This window comes from Rhinolophus ferrumequinum, chromosome X (assembly GCF_004115265.2).
Source record: "Rhinolophus ferrumequinum isolate MPI-CBG mRhiFer1 chromosome X, mRhiFer1_v1.p, whole genome shotgun sequence".
NCBI lineage: Eukaryota > Metazoa > Chordata > Mammalia > Chiroptera > Rhinolophidae > Rhinolophus > Rhinolophus ferrumequinum.
The window spans coordinates 8,196,887-8,213,883 of record NC_046284.1 but is presented as its reverse complement, the minus strand read 5'-3'; the positions used below and the strand labels follow the sequence as shown (position 1 = coordinate 8,213,883).

At 43.0% G+C, this 16,997-nt stretch overlaps 1 long non-coding RNA gene across 1 annotated transcript; it reads left to right on the top strand.

Annotated features, from left to right (window-relative positions):
* Window positions 1–9,830: 9,830 nt before the first annotated feature.
* LOC117020730 (uncharacterized) lies at window positions 9,831–13,381 on the top strand. Its single transcript, XR_004422730.1, has 3 exons — window positions 9,831–9,956; window positions 12,511–12,561; window positions 13,324–13,381. It is a non-coding gene; the product is annotated as an uncharacterized LOC117020730 (long non-coding RNA).
* Window positions 13,382–16,997: the final 3,616 nt, after the last annotated feature.

Here is a 16,997-nt window from a genome sequence, read left to right as displayed (position 1 = left end):
AGGAAGTTGTGTAACAAACCAGAAATGGTTTCCTCACATATCTGGTCTTTGAATAGTATGACTCCCCTGACCCCCACTGTTTTTCCCCTCACTGCTTACATCTTTTCACTCTGCATACACCCTGCTGTTATTTAGGTTAACCCTTTTAGAAAATCCAGGAATCCAGGGGAGAGCAATTGCTCCTCCAAAGGGCCGCCCAGAGGGAATGGATACTACAAATTACACTCCCTGCATCTGTCCACTTCTCGCCATCTTCATGGCTACCACCTGGGTCTAGACCGGCTTCACTCCTCGCCTGGCGCCTCCTACTGCTCTCTTCTTCTCTTCTTGTTCCTGTAGTCATTTTGCCACAAATCAGCTAGAAGATTCCTTTTAAAATATTAGATCAGGCGTAGCATACCTCTGCTCAAAATCCTGCAATCCTGCCAGTTTCACTCAGAGTAAGATCCCGACTCCATACGCAGCCTCCAAGTGAGGCCACTTACTTCATTTCATTCACTCCTCCTTGCTCAACATTCGCCAGCCTGGGGGCCTTTTTCTTGTTCCCCAAAGCTCCATGCTCACTTCCATCCCCCCAGCTATGCATTGGCTGTTCCCTCTGCCTGGTACCCTCTCCCCCAGCTCTTCCCAGGGTTGGCTCTTTCTCACCCATCAGGTGTCAACTCTCGTGCCACCTCCCCAGAGAGGCCTCCCCTGACCACCTAATCGAAAGTCGCAGGTCCCCCATTTCTCTCGTAACACGTAACATTCGATGACATTATCTTGGGTATTTGTGTATTATCCATTTCCCTCCACTGAAACGTGAACTCAGGAAGAGGGTAGGCACTGTCGTTTTCACCATTGAATCCCCAGGGCCTGGCACTTGTTTTAGCCAAATGCAAGTAGCAGAAGATGTAGTTCAAACTGGCTTCGACAACGGATAAGTCCAGAGATGGGGTTGATCCACTGGCACACTTTAATTAGGGTTCCCGCTCCATTTCTCTGCGACCTTTTCTGCACGTTCTTCTCAGTGTGTTGGCAGCGTCCTCAGGCTTCCCTCCCTCATGATGACAAAATGGCTGCAGCCATTCCGGGGCTTTATCAGTATACCACAGACAGTTAACCAACCACTGAGTAAACCCCCTGGCTTCACTCTGGATTAATTCAGGTTATGGGCCCACCTATGAAACTCCCTTTGGCCAGGCCATGCCAAGCATTGGTGGGTTTATGTGTGGACAAGTGCTCATTCTTAAACCACTCACTTGGGGATTATACTGGTTAACGTAGGCCACTCAGTGGCCACCCTGAGGGAGTGGTTTGGTGCTAGTGAGGCTCCCAGCAATGTTCTCAGCAGGGCACAACAGCTTTGTTAAATGAATAAAGCAATGTACAGTATAGACAAATATCGTGTAGGAGGTCTGACAATTAAGTTCATAAACTCATCCTAGAAAAAGTTCTCCATACCTCATTGCTGAATATCACTACGGTCTCCTTCGAAGTACTCCCCTTGGGAAGCTATGCACTGTTGTCAGCGCCTAGTCCACCCTTCAAAGCAATTTTGGAACTCTTTTTCTGGAATGGCCATCAGAGCTGTCGTCTTATTACCTTTGATGTCCTGAATATCATAAAAATCTCCCCCTTTCAATATCTCCTTTATCTTCAGGTAAAGAAAGAAGTCACTGGAGGCCAGATCAGGTGAGTAGAGAGGGTGTTCCAATACAGTTATTTGTTTCCTGGCTAAAAACTCCCTCACAGGCAGTGCCGTGTGAGCTGGTGCATTGTCGTGATGCAAGGGCCATGAATTGTTGGTGAAGAGTTCAGGTCGTCTAACTTTTTCACACAGCCTTTTCAGCACTTCCAAATAGTAAACTTGGTTAACTGTGTGTCCAGTTGGTACAAATTCATAATGAATAATCCCTCTGATACCAAAAAAGGTTAGCAACATTGTCGCAAGAAGTTCATAAACTTAATTGTCAGACCTTGTATGGAGACTTGGATATGGCTGTAGATAGATATGTAGGATATAGGTAGATAGATGTGAACATACACATAGATATGGACGGAGGGGTGGGAGGTGTGCATGTTGGAGCATGGAACAAATGTCAGTGTCAGGACAGGGCAGGGCCTGGGGCAGGGCCATCCTCCAGAAGACCTTACAGCTGCATGAGGGCTAGCCGCTAGTAAGTGGCAACATACCAAAACCAACACAGCCCCTCTGAACCAGATTATGTCACCTCTGCCTCAGGAGGAAGACTGAAACAGTTGGAGTGTCATCGAATTCTTTCTCCCATCCATATCTGTGGCTCTCGGTTTCCAGGAGTCTGCACTCTACTCTGAAGCCCAAAACACCATCTTTCTCAATCATTGCCCCACCCTCAACCGTCACCACTGCATCTGAGGTTCTTTGTAAACACTGGGACACGTGCAGCTGGATGTGCTCTTTGTGGGCATGGTGCCCAGCGTTTTCCCTTCTAACGATGTCTCATAGAATGTAGTAGCAGCTACAGTCCTTTAGCTGTTATCCGCCTAAGACATTTCCTGAAGATGACGTGGTAGTGAGAGGCAGCCTGCGTCCGGGTCTGGGAACACTCGCCAGTCCTCTGCTGTGTGATTCTGCAACGATCAGCAACATCGTCAAGTTCAGGTCTGACCTGTTAACACGTACAAAACCATGAAAAATTAGAGTAGAAACAGAATCTGATTCTTTTCAGCTATGTGTAAACTATAGAAATATGTACTGTATTTTAAAGAAAAATGTATGTTGCATAGCCAGGTTTTGTTGCTTTAAAAGTACTCACAATAGAAAATGAAAATGTTTGGGAGCTGTGAAAAATGAAGTTTGTTCACATTTCTGTGCTCTGTTTCCTTCCTAAAAACTGTACGTAGGACAGACTGAAGCACCATGCTTTTTTCCCCTAGTATTTCTGCTGCTTCTAGCAAAAGACACAATTCCCTTCTTCCACTCTTGGCTCACTCCTCCCTCCTAACCCATCTTGAACCAACTAGAATTAAGATTAAAAGTTGAGTAGGAAAAGAAGAGAAAAATCAGTAAAATGGAACAAGCAAGAGAAATTAAACCACCCTTCCAACTGATTTCGCAAAAGAGTCTGGTGGGGCTTGCCAGCTGTGGAAGGCAGAATCTGAAGATAACCCAAGAGTCCTGCTGCCTGGTATACAAGCCTTGTGTATTCCCCTCCTCTTAAGTATGGATGGAACCTGTAAATATGACGGGAGAACAGCTTCCTTGACTTGTTTACTGTGTTAGTGTGCTTGGGCTGCCATAACAAAGTATCACAGACTGGGTTGGGGAAGCAACAGGAAATTTATTTTTCACAGTTCTGGCAGCTGGAAGTCTGAGCTCCAGTTGTTGGCAGGGCTGGTTTCTTCTGAGGCCTCTCTCCTTGGCTTGTAGATGCCTATCTTTTCACTGTGTCCTCACATGCTCGTCCTTCTGTGTGTGTCTGTGTCCTGATCGCTTCTTATAAGGACACCCGTCAGATTGAATTAAAACGCACCCAAATGAACTCAACTTTAACTCGATCACTTCTATATAGACCCTGCTCCAAATAGTAACATTCTGAGGTACCGGGAGTTAGGACTTTAACATATGAATTTGAGGGAGGAATACATTTCAGCCCATGACAGTTATGCTATATAGTGTGGTAGGCAGAATAATGACTCCCCAAAGATGTTCGTGCCGGACTCCCTGGAACCTGTGAATATGAGGTCTGACAATTAAGTTCACAAACTCATCCTAGAAAAAGTGCTACATCCCTCATTGCTGAATATCACTATGGTCACCTTCGAAGTGCTCCCCTTGGGAAGCTATGCACTGACGCCAGCGCCTAGTCCACCCTTCAAAGCAATTTTGGAACTTTCTGGAATGGCCTTCAGAGGTGTTGTCGTATTACCTTGATGTCCTGAGTGTCATCAAAATATCTTCCTTTCAATAGTCCCTTTGGGGGCCAGATCAGGGGAGTAGGGAGGGTGTTCCAATACAGTTATTTGTTCACTGGCTACAAACTCCTTCACAGACAGTGCCGTGTGAGCTGGGGCATTGTCGTGATGCAAGAGACATGAATTGTTGGCGAAAAGTTCAGGTCGTCTCACTTTTTCACGCAGCCTTTTCAGCACTTCCAAATAGTAAACTTGGTGAACTGTTTGTCCAGTTTGTACAAATTTATAATGAATAATCCCTCTGATATGGAAAAAGGTTAGCAACATCATTGCAACATGTTCGCAAACTTAATTGTCAGACCTCGTATGGTACCTGACCTGGCAAAGGGGAATTAAAGGTGCAGATGGAATGAAGGTTGCTATTTAGCTGCCTTTAAGAGAAAAAGAGTATCCTGGATCATCTGGGTGGGCCCAATGTTGTCACAAGGGTCTTGCAGTAAGCTCAACAATGACACCCCAAAGGTATATTCACTTACTAATTCCTAGAACCTGACTATTACCCTATGTGGCAAAACAGTGGATATTACCTTCTATGGGAAAAGATGTGATTAATTCAAGGATTTGAGAGGAGGAGTTTATCTGGATTATCCCGGTGAGATAATCTTTGATAATCCCTGATAACCTAAATGCAGTCACATGTGTCCTGATGAGAGGGAGGCAAAAGGAGTTTGGAACAGACCTACACATAGGAGAAGGCAATGTGAAGAAAGAGATAGAGACTGGAGTGATGGGGCCATGAGCCAAAGAAGCCTGGGGCCAGCAGAGTCTGGAAGAGGCAGGGGACAATCCTCCCCTAGAGCCTCTGGAGGGAGTGCCGCCCTGCTAGTGCTTCCATTTCAGACTTCTGACTTCCACAACTGTGAGAATAAATTTCCATTGTTTTAAACTACCAAGTTTGTAGTAATCCATTATGGCTGCCACACGAAACTCATACAGGTCCTTCCAAGTGGAAGAGGGAAGTGCAAGAGGAAGTCACAGTGATACGGTGTGAGAAGGACTCTGGCTTTCAAGATGGAAGAAGAGAGCCAGGAGCCAGGGAATTTGGGCAGACTCTAGAAGCTGGAACCCCATGACTGCAGTTCTCTGGATAGGTCACCGCCTCCTCAAAACACTAACTGCCCACAGGTGTGTTTAAGAGAATTCCTAGGGAGCTTCATGATTTGGTTTTCAATAGGCCTGACCCCCACCCCCGATCTCTGCCTGGCGAGCTGTAGTGGCTCATGCATTTCCATGCAGGTAGACATCATGTCAAGCAATTTTGCTCAGACTCATATGTCCAGTACCCTGCCCCTGTGCGAGGCACAGAATAGGTGTACAGTGTGTGTGTTTAGTGAATGAATGTCATTCCATATTATGTCCCCTTTTAGAGTTCTTACCATTGAGCGTGACTTTAGTATATGCTTCCTGTTTCCTTGAGCCCCTGAGGCAGCTGGGCCAGCCATGGAGGGGGAGTCTTGGGGCACAGATGCAGCCCTGCCAAGGGCTCACTCCACACGAGTGGCATGGTGACCTCCAGAATTAGGCCCCATATCTGCCTCAACACAATGTTTTCTACAGAGTGCACATTGTTTATATTTTATCTCATTCGAACACATGGTTCTTCATTTATCAGAAATACAGAGGGTGCCAAAAAAATGTATACACATTTTAAGAAAGGAAAAAACTGTATTAAAATTGTAATACTCAATATATACCGGTAACAAAAGATGAATACAAGTCATGTTTGACTTCTGCAATTACAAGAGGTGCTCAAAGTGGTTACCATCAGCATCCAGACACTTCTGATTATCTGATTACGGCGAACTACTGCTTGAGCAACATTGACCAAATATGCACCTCCTATAGATGCAGTTTTCATTCTAGAAGGTGCATGTTATGTTCTTTCTGTTAATGCAGTGAATTTTAAAAGTTTAATTTTTAACAATTTCATAATAAGTGATAATGTTTATGTTGTTATCTGTTTCATTTAGCTTTGATTTTACTAATAATAATCAGTCTCCTCCTTATAATAACCTCCAGATAACTTTATGTATCTCCAATCCCGTAGACCATTGGGGTAGCTGTTTCAGGAGGATCCCTCTAACCAGAAACAGCAGATGTTTTCATTGTCATATTGAACTCAAGCTTCCTGAACTCTGATTACATGTTAAAATGCATGTAATTATTTTAACAAAATAAGCATTGGTGTGTTGAATATTTAGTTATTTTCATTATGAATATGTAATGTGGTTTTTGGTGCTTAAGACATCGCTCTGTACTAAATATTAACCTCTTTGGGGTGATGTCATTATCTTTCATGTTCTAAAGAATGTTTAGTGGCTTCTCTCAGAACCTATCAGACTGTCCCTTGTAAACTGGCCCAGTGAGTGGGCTCTGTTGAACTTCCTATTCCAAAATCCGTGAGTTGTACAAGGTCCTAAATGAAAACCACAGCACATTTAAAAATCTTGAATTGACTTTATTTTTGAGAGAAATGTTAAGTCCACAGCAAAATTGAGTGTAAAGTATAGAGAGTTTGCATTTAGCCCCTTAAGCCCTCTCCAGCCTCCCCTACCATCAACACCCACCCCCACCCCCAGAGTGGTACATTTGGAATAAGTGATGACCCTACATTGATACATCAGCATCATCCAAAGTCCATAGTTTAGCTGAGGGTTCACTCTTGGTGTTGCACGTTCTATGGGTTTGAACACATGTATAATGACATGGATCCACTGTAGTAGTTTCATGCAGAATAGTGTCACTGTCCTAAAGCTCCTCTGGACTCCACTTATTCATCCCTCTCTCCCAGCAACCTCTGACAATGACTGATCTTTTTACTGTCCCATAGTTTTGCCTTTTCCAGAATGCCTTATTGTTGGAATCATAAGTATGTAGCCTTTTCAGATTGGCTTCTTTCACTGAGTAATATGCATTTAGGGTTATTCCATATCTTTTCATGGCTTCATAGCTCATTTCTTTTTAGCACTCAGTAAGATTCCATTCTGTGGATGTGCCACAATGTATTTACCAATTCGCCTACTAACGGACATCTTGGTTGCTTCCAGGTTTTGGAAATTATGAATAAAGCTGCTATAAACATCTATGCGTAAGTTTTTGTGTGGATATAAGTTTGCAGCTCTTTTGGGTAAATACCAAGGAGCATGATTGCGCGATCATATGGTCAGAGTATGTTTAGTTTTGTAAGAAACTGCCAAACTGTCTTCCAAAGCGGCTACACCATTTTGTATTCCCACCAGCAATGGATGAGTGTTCCTGTTGCTCCGCATCCTGGCCAGCATTTGGTGTTATCGGTGTCAGTGTTCTGGGTTTGGACCAGTGTGATGGGTGTGCAGTGGTATCTCGTTTTCATTGGCAAGTCCCTAATGGCATGTGAGTGTGAGCTTTTCATGTGTTTATTTTCCATCTTCTTTGGTGAGGTGTTAAAGCACATCTTTACAATAAATATTTTACTAAAAACAAAAACAAACCTGAGAAACTTTTCAGATCTTTTTTTTAAGTCATCCTGTTAACTTGGGTGCTGCTTCCCATTACCAGTAATAAGAAACGTTTTGTAAAATCTAAAGTCTACAAACTAAATATGTAAGTCAAGAATGCCCAATTTGGGGGAAGGATGTTGGTCCAGGAGACAGAAGATATGGGTTCTGGTCCCTTCTTGCCACCAAACGTGTCATCTTAGGCAAGTTCCTTCACTTGCTGAATCTGTGTCTTCTTGTAAAGTAAGGGGAATGGCTAAAATGATTTCTAAAGTTCTTGTAACTCTGACTTTCTTTAACTTTTGTATTTTATGTCATTCACTGGAGTTGCTCCTGTCAATATGTAGACATTGAAGCACTTTGACTGCCTCGTGGTAAGTTTGATATTGTCATCTTGAAAATTTTCCACATTTCTTTTCTATGCTGAAATGAAGAGGTTTGAGTGAGGCTGAAACCTAGCAACCAGCAATCCTGAAATACCTCATTGAATGTGTTATTCGTAGAGTGTATCAGGGGAGAGTAAATACAGCAAAAAATGGTAACCACGCTTCAGCATTAATTTCACTTGGTGACTCACCCACTCCGTCATCCAAAGATGACATTAATCTAAATTGTGACCTTTTCTTCCATCGCATGTCATTGAAATTACGCCAGTAAAAGGGCAGTGACTCACCACTGGAACAGATTCTTCTTGAGAAAATTAGTAGAGCTTTGTCATGGAAGTCTTGGTCAAAGGGTCTTTATTAACTTCACCTGGTGAGCAATTCTTTCCTTTGCTCAGCTAGTTAAGGGCCTCTTCTATAATGTGTCCTGTGGATTCAATCTAGCCCGACCATATTATTTGGTTGATTCTCTCCCCTTCTGGCGGGACTTCAGGCTTTGAATGCACAAAGGAATTTTCCACCGAATCAGTTGTTAACCCTCATTGCCTTGGTAATTGGAAGGGGCTTTTAGGGGGTTCGCTTTGCATTCTGGAATAATTTTCATACATAGTTTATGGACACAAATCCCTCTGTGGATATATATTAATTTTGTGTTTGCACTTGTAACAGTGGATACTCAGAGTGACAGGAGTATTGAAATTATTGTTTTATAGTTAGCAAATGAGCACATCAGGGGGAAGAAAAATCTAGGAGCTTGGGTATTAAAAATAAGACCCAGTATTATGTGTTCACCACCTAGAGTCAGTTCTCCTTCTACACGTAATATAATATGTAGATGATGTATTATAGAATTGGACACTTGAAACCTCTGTAGTTTTGTTGACCATTGTAACCTCAATAAATTTTAATAAAAACTAAAAATTAAAAAAAATAAGATCAGTAATTAGACCTAGTTTGCTTGTTATTTCAACATACCCTGATCCGATTAAAAAATATGTCATGACAACATTTAATAGGAATAATAGCTTTCATTTGTGTTTAATCCACACTTCCCTAGCCTGTCAGATTCTAGAAGGCACTGGATGTGACTGCTTATGTTCCGTTTACAAAATACTAACATAAAATTACATATACTTGAAAACTTGATAAATACCTCACACTACTGGACAGCGGACATCTCACGATCATCATAGTACATTTGCAGCCCAGAAAGGGAAAGTAGCTTGTTGAAGGTCACACAGCAAGTCATGGAAAAGCAGGGTGGCACCTCCATCTCCACCTCACAGACTTGGCTCCCTGAGTATCAGAGTTCCTGGGGATAATGTCGAGTGTTCAGGTGAGTGTTAACTGATATTCTGTGCCATCTGCTTAAAAAGTATATAGTGTAATTAGAAACATTGCTTTCCCATATGGTCCCATGTATTAAGCTCTGGGATTTCAAGGAAGTAAATTAAGATGTTTTAAACATCTCTTCTGTGGCCTCTCCTGATTTCCAGTAAGCAAGGTGCATTTAGATTCAAGTTGTGTTTGTAAGACTGATTTCCATAAAAGACACGAGACTGATTTCCATAAACGACATGAGAAATTCAGTGTCATAACTTCATGGAACACCACGTTTGGACTTCTGCTTTGGCATAAAATGCTAAGAAAATCTTTTCCTCAAAGTAAGGGAAATAAAATCATTAATGTGTAATCATTGGAACCAATCCTTCTGGTGAATAAGGGACCAATTATCACCTTTTCAAGGTAATATTAACCCTTTTTTTCCTGGGTTAGGTTACTAGTCAGTGTGTGATTATTCTTTTTATAAATTCATTTCCTAGTAGGTATGGATTTTTTTCTCTCTAAAAGTTTACATACTTTCACAAGAAGCTTGCCTGAACTTGAGTCAATTCATGTTTCAGAATAGTTTTAAATGAATTTGAAGAAAACTTAGGGCAATTCAATAATTGGTTGAATCATCAAACTAAAGTGAAGCTTCTGAGACTATAAATAACAGTGTTTACCGGTTTCAAATTTCCACAGGGAAGAGTCTGTTAGATTCGATTCCGTCAGTCACATCCCAGTCTGCGTAATTCTCGAGTTCATTTTTCTGGGACTTAATGCAGTAGAGATCAGACTTTTTCTTCGTTCATCCAGATAAGACTTCATCAAACATTTAGTGAGTACCTCCATGTGCCAAATGTGGGGGGACAGAGAAGTGTAAAGGACATGGTGCCTGAAGGCGAGCAGCTCCCAGATGGGAGAGGGGGAAAAGGCAAGTAAGTAGGGACACTCTGTTTTGACAGGACATCTGCGAGCGCAGTGCTGCACAAACACAGGAGTCAGGGAAGTTCTCCAGAGGCTTCTTGGGTGATGTGATGCCTCGTTGTATGAGGAAAGCAAAGGAGTTGGCAGTGGGCAGTGGAGGTGGGGCTGCAGCTGGGAGGAGGGCACCTCAGGCACAGGGCAGGGTGGGGAAGGGTAGGAGGGCCTGGGTTGGGGAGGTGGCAGGCTCAAAACATGGGGCTTTGTGAGCCCTTTGCTTGACCAAAGTAAAAGCATGTGCCAAGGCCCAGAAGTGCAACTGGGTTCAGTATGGCTGGAGCAGAGCTTCAGGGGCAGAAGCACAAGACTAAGGGTCCACAGATTGGGCAACAGGGAGCCAAGCAAACGGTTTGGGGCAGGAGAGGGACGTGATGAAAGCTCCCTTGCCAACAGTGGGGAGAAGTGTCGGGATACTTCGCTAGTGTCTACAGTTTTGCCAGGCAAACTGTGCTGCATTGAACACCCTCATGCCAGTCTCCCTGGACACGCCAGACACCACAGAAAGACAACCAACTTGCCCCCTAGTTGGGGAACAGCTGGGTGAACTGTGACTTCCTCACACAATGGCAAAAGTGAATGAACCAACTTCGCATGTATCAATATGGATCACGTTGAAGGAGGAGAAGAAGTGGGAAGAAAATAGGCTGTCTGCAGTGCAATGCCATTTATGTAAAGTTTTAAAACTCACAAAACAATAGGGCGTAATGTTTATGGATGCAGGAGTACATGGAAGTACCAGGGTGCATAGGACACATATCTGCTGCAGGGTATCTGGTACCTCTGTAGGGGGAGCTATTTGGTAAGGCTTATTTAAAAATTATCTGAAGCAAGTATGGTAAAATGTTAACATCAGTTAAACGTAGGTAAGTGAGGATATAAATAATAGGTGCCTGTTAAATTTTCTGTATTTTTTAGTGTGTTTGAAATATTTCAAAATAAAAAATTGAAGTGCAAAAAAGAGGCCATTGTATTAATTAGCATACTCTTGGCTGCAAGTAAGAAAATAAGAAAGAGGCCTAAGGATAGGTTTTTTATTTGTGTTTTTTTGTTTGTTTTGCTTTTATCTCATCAAGGGTTGACATGCCTACAGCTTGTTGTGGGCCAGATCTGGCCTATTTTTATCTGGCCCATGAGCTGAGAATGTTTTTTACATTTTTATTTTTTTTATTAAATGTATTGGGGTGACATTGGTTAATAAAAGTCTATAGGTTTCAAGTGTACAATTCTATTCGAAAAAAAATCAGAAGAAGAATACTCTGGGGTATTGGAAAGTTACATGAAATTCCAACTTCAGTGTCCATAAATAAAGGTTTATTGTCACACAGCTGTGGCCATTCATTTAAGTGTTGGCTATGGCTGCTCTTGTGCTGCAAAGGCAGAGCTGAGTTATGACAGAGATGGACCGCAAAGCCTAAGCTATCTACTGTCTGGCCCATTAAGAAAGAATTTGCTGACCCCTGCCACTTAAGTAAAGCACCCAAAGGTAGGTGGTTCCAAGATGGGTTAATTCAGTAGTGTGGCGGTGTTGGGGCTTCAGGTGGCTCTCCAGCTATACACATGGCTGCCATATCTGTGCCACATCTATGGCTGCCATAGCTCCAAGTACATGACAATGTCTAAATGTTGCGGTAGGATGGGGTAGGGGGACTTGCCTCATGTGTCTCTCCCTTTTTGACAGGGATGGTATTCTTTTCCAGAAACTTTCTAGTGGATTCCACCTTAAATCCCACTGGTCAGAAGTGGGTCACATGGCCAGATTTCCTGAGCCTGAGGGAGGGCTTCAGTTAGGAGGAAAGAAGGGATAGAGCAGCAGGTGGAGAGGCAACAGTACCTGCCCCAAGTATAAACTCGAAAATGAAAAATTGGATGGGAAGGGGCAAGAGTGGAGGTGGGGACACCACTTAGGAGGCTAGTGGCCAGTGCCATTATCCAGGGAAGAAATGATGAAATCATGGAGGCTTGGACTGGGGCTGTTTCATGGAGTGGAGATGCTTGGATTCTGGATAGATTTTGAAGGGTGAGCCAGTGGACTAGATGTTGGAGGGAAGAGTTGCATCAAGCAGGACTCCAAGGTTTCTGGCTTGGACAACTAGGTGTCATCCCAGGAGATGGACAGGCACAGTGTTGGTGGAGAGGGGAGGAGCAAGTCTCAAGGCCCTCACTGTTTCGCCATGTTTCCAGGTAATAGAGAGGCGCGAAAATAAAGTAGAGGCAGTGTTCTTGCCTAAAAGAGTTATAACTCTGACTGTTACTTTTCTACTCTGAAGAAACAGAATCATTCATGAGTAAGTGGAACAATGTCATGTTTGGGTCCAGCATTTTGCAGTTTGCAAAGTGCTTTCATATCCACTTTCTCAATTGCCCCCAACTCCGGAAATTGGTGTGACACGATTCATTCCCATTTGCAGATGAGAAAACAGGGATGCATGGAGTGGGAAGTCCACAGGCTGGAATGGAAGGTATGTCTTCTCCTAAGTCAGAGGGGGGCTGTTCAAACTAAGCCTTGTCTTTCCTGGGCACCATGTTTGCTTCCGTTTACTTGGGGCATATACCCAGCTAAGACTCCACTTTGTTTCCACCCCCCTCTTTAATAGTACACTAAACTGTACATTGTTTCATATTTTAAAATATCTAACTATTAATATTTCCATACCACAAAACCAGACAGTAATTTGTGTTGTTTGCTTATTTTTAGACAATTGCACATAAGTGTTTTGAATCATCTCTAAAGCCTTATTTCCACAGCGCATAACAAAATTAATTAAATTGCTTTTTTGAAGCAAGGCTGCTTTGTTTCCCACTGAAATGATGACTCATGAGGTCCCACTGAGTCTCATTTGTATTCCTCCCCCAGTAAGTAATTTAAATGTGAGTTATAAAGAAAGGAAAAGAAAAAGAGAACCAGGAAAACAAACACACCAAGAAAAACTATTCTATGGATGTGGAGTTACACGGCAGAATGCTGCCAAGTTTCGTTCGGTACCAAATGTTCTAATGAACAGCAGCGCCCTGTCCTGGGTTGTGTGAGTGGTGCAGGGAAGGTAGATTTGGGCCCGATAAAAGGAAACATTTTCGGATCCGCCGAGATGCCCCGCTTTGGTACCGTCTGGCGTGGGGGTCAGTGGGCTTCTCAATGCATGGATGTGATCGTCTAACAGAAAAGGCTGCTTGGTGGTGGTGTATGTAGCAGGTGCAGGGCTAAAGGACTTTTTATTTCACAGTGCATGGTCCTGGCATAGTGAAGGAATAGGAAGGAACCCTGCCAATCGGAGCCGTAGGAGACCACGGTAAGGTAAGATTGGGCAGTAACGTGTGGCAGGAGGATGGAGCTTCCTGAATAGAAACAATGTCCTGAAGTAAGAGCTTGCTTTGCCCATCACTTTTCATTTTATAATGAGAAACTTTGCAGCAGTTGGAAGCATAGCACCTAGCACACAACAGGCACGTGATGAATGTGCGCTGAATGCCCGCCTGCAGGGAATAGGGAGTGGAGGAATGAGTGAATGAATGGGCTCGTGCAAGACAGAGTGTGGTGGGAGGAAGAGTAATGGGATCCCATTGCGAGATGCCTTTACATGGCCTTTGGAAGACAGGCTTTGAACGAAGGCGAACTTGGAGCCTGCATTCCATTGTGGCTTAGCTACAAATCTGTGTCTGAGTTATGAGCCAAGCGAACATTTCTGCTGGTGCTGCTTCTGGTGGCAGTGTGGGGTTAGGAGACTGTCCAAGCAGCCTTTTGGGTTTTTGGTTTGTTTATCCAGAAAGCTAGCAAAGCAGGTCTACTGAAATACAGTGCCAATCCCCTCCTACTTGTCCTACTCTCCTTCCCCCCCACCCCCGCAACACACCCATTGGGATTAATGCCAACAGCTGGCATGCCGTCCGTTCATTTTCTTTTTGTGGAGACATACTTTGCTCCTTGCTCCAATGATTGTGCTAGCAATTTCACTGATAGAAGGAAAGAGAAGAAGGACCCACAGAGAGGGTGGGCAAGTGACTTAGAGGGGTGGGCACTGGTAGCTCAGTTTGTTTCAGAAAACAATAGGCATCAACAAACTCCTACTTAGAGATGTGTCTCCTCTCCTGGGTTGTCAGAAATACATACAAGGTGGGGCACTAGATGGGGCAATTTGGGTACGTTTCTATTTTTTCCATTTTCAGGAGGCATGTCTCATGGAAAAGCAGTAACATTAGGGAAAGTATATCTGAAGTTTTGAGAGACACTGGCTAATTCCCATAATCATTCTGTGCCTGAATGTCCCCATCAGTGAGTGGAGCCAGCACCCACCTGTTGCACACAGGTTTTTTACGAAGGCCAGGCAGATGACACTTGTAAGTCGTTTTGCATACTGCAGGGGTGAATTCAAGGTGCCCTCATTTAGATTATCACTCCTATTTGCTAAGTAATGGTGCTTCTTTTAAAATTGATTCTGGGGGTGGCCGGTTAGCTTAGTTGGTCAAGTGTGGTGCTGATGGCACCAAGGTTGCCGGTTCAAACCCCACATGGGCCACTGTGAGCTGCACCCTCCTTAAAAAAAAATTGATTCTGGAAAACATACCCAAACAAAATGAAAATCTACTCCCATTGCTAGTATGGTCAACTGTGAAATCACAGATTTCACTCAAAGGCTGCATTTTACAGAAAGTAGCTACAAATTAAAAACACAGGCCTCCAGTAGAACCACCTTGGAGCCTGCGCCCACTTCATTCCCCTTCCAGCCACAGCGCAATTACCTCCAGAGCTGTTTGCTAATGTTTATTAACTGCAGGCCTTGGAACAGACAGACACATCCAAGTCAGAATGTTCTTTACCAGGCCAAACACTCAGATGGTGAGTCGAAACCTTTCTCTTAATGATTTCCACTTGTTACTGCTCAAGCAAATTCTAAAAAAAAAAAACCAAACAAAACAAAAAAACCAACATTTTCTGTTTCCACAAAAAATATTTCTTCCTAAGAGAGTCTTCTGAGCTTTCTTCCCATCTGTGTCCTATAGTTAACAGCAGCCCCTCTCTTCCTCGCCTGTATTTTCTTCTATACAGCTACTCAGTCCCAGGGGGTCTGACATTGCTTTTCACCTAGTGAACTTGAGAAGTGAACCTCCCTGCTACCCCAGGCCAAGTTGGGATACCTAATTGCCACCAAATATTAGGGATGAGCTACAAAAGTGCCAGGAAGACTTCATTTCTCAAAGTCCAACATTCTTTCATACCAAATACCTACAAACAGTAAATAAAAGAATGATTCATAATATAATAACTACCCCCCTCATTATTCCTTAATCTTTTATTAATCTCCTGATTATGAATTAGGGGAATATGCTAAAAAAGAAAATGTTATTGCTCTTTCTGCCTCCATAATAAACAACAGTAATTATCTGGTGGAATGCATCCCCCTTCTCTACAGGGAATGACTGCTTCAGGACTGAACAAAATGAGAAATTATGACATCACTGAATCTAGTTTTAAAATTAATATGAAGTGCTTGTCACAAAAGTATGGATCTTCCCAATGGGAGAAAATGTGACTAACATCAAGTGAATCAGAAATATGAAAAGTGTCAGGCTGTCATTTACCTGAGCAATTTGTTTGGGTTCTGTACAAGGAAGTCTCGGAGACAAGTGGCAGTTTTGAAAAGGAACACAGAAACAAACAAAGAAGACCGAAAATCAAAAGGAAAAAAAAGAAACAGTTGCCACCCAAATTCTTATTAGCTGACCATATTTTCACTGACTTTTTATTGGAGTATGGAACCAAAAAAGCTGTAGAAGAGATCATATAATCTTAGAGCTCGATGAGTCCAGATGTTTCTTCACTTTCTTTTAATTTTGAACAGAACATCTTTTCCTACCAAAATTTATTGTGGAGGATAAAGATTCTCTCACACATTATGAGAAAATTGTGTGAGCACAGCTGCCCTGGCTGTAGTGTGTGCACGTGCGTGTGCACACGCGCGCACTCATGTATGGGGGTGCTGAGGGATGTTCTCTCACACCCACCTGCAGCCCCTTTCCAGGAAGCTCATCACCTTGAGGAGTTTGGAAAAGAGACTGATTCATTCCAAACTCCTCTGGTGATGGAGGGCCCAGAGTCTCAGAGCTGGCCCGGGACTGGCCTGTGTTCACCTAGGCAAACCAGAGCAACAACAGAGCTGAGCCCACCAAGCCAGGCCCACGCACCCCAGGCAGGACTCCTGAGCTGCTCTGTGGGCATCTCCTCACCTTTTTTCCTGGCCCCTTTGCCTGAGGAAAATTTTCCTGGCCATTAAAGGGTGTTGCTATCATTAGCCAGCCCCACATTTCAGACGTTAAGAAATTTCCTTGCTCTGATGTTAATGTGGATGCAGTCAGAATTAAGTCTTAGGCATGAATAAGCTGTGGTCCTTTTGTCCTTGATTAATTTCGTGACATTTATTCTAGAAAGGAAACTTAGAAGCTTGAAACATCCTTCCTCATTAATAAGAAATTTTTCCTTTTGGTAATATAAACATAATTCAAGACCCAATTAAAATGTCCCAAATTTTTGCAGTAAGGAAAGAACATTTATAACTCAACTTTGCCATATGTTCTTGTCCCAAATGGTTGTCATATTGATTAAACTGTTCATAACTGTTTGGAATGTAAAAGCTTTGCCAGAGTTGGGCAGTAATATTTCAGAGCTGTATATACAGCATTATCTGATCTGTTTGTGCGGGTGGTGGTAAAGGAGCCAACTTAGATGCTTGATCATGGCTATTTTTAGTACATTTTTGAGATATTACTAATTGAATTCGGTCAATCTCCGTTTCAACTCAAGTGCTTGGCCCGCCATTGTTTAATTGATGAAACTTGGGACAGAACTAAAGGTTATCAAAATAAAGCTCAGGTAAAATTTGTAGGTCTTGACACCAAACAGCAG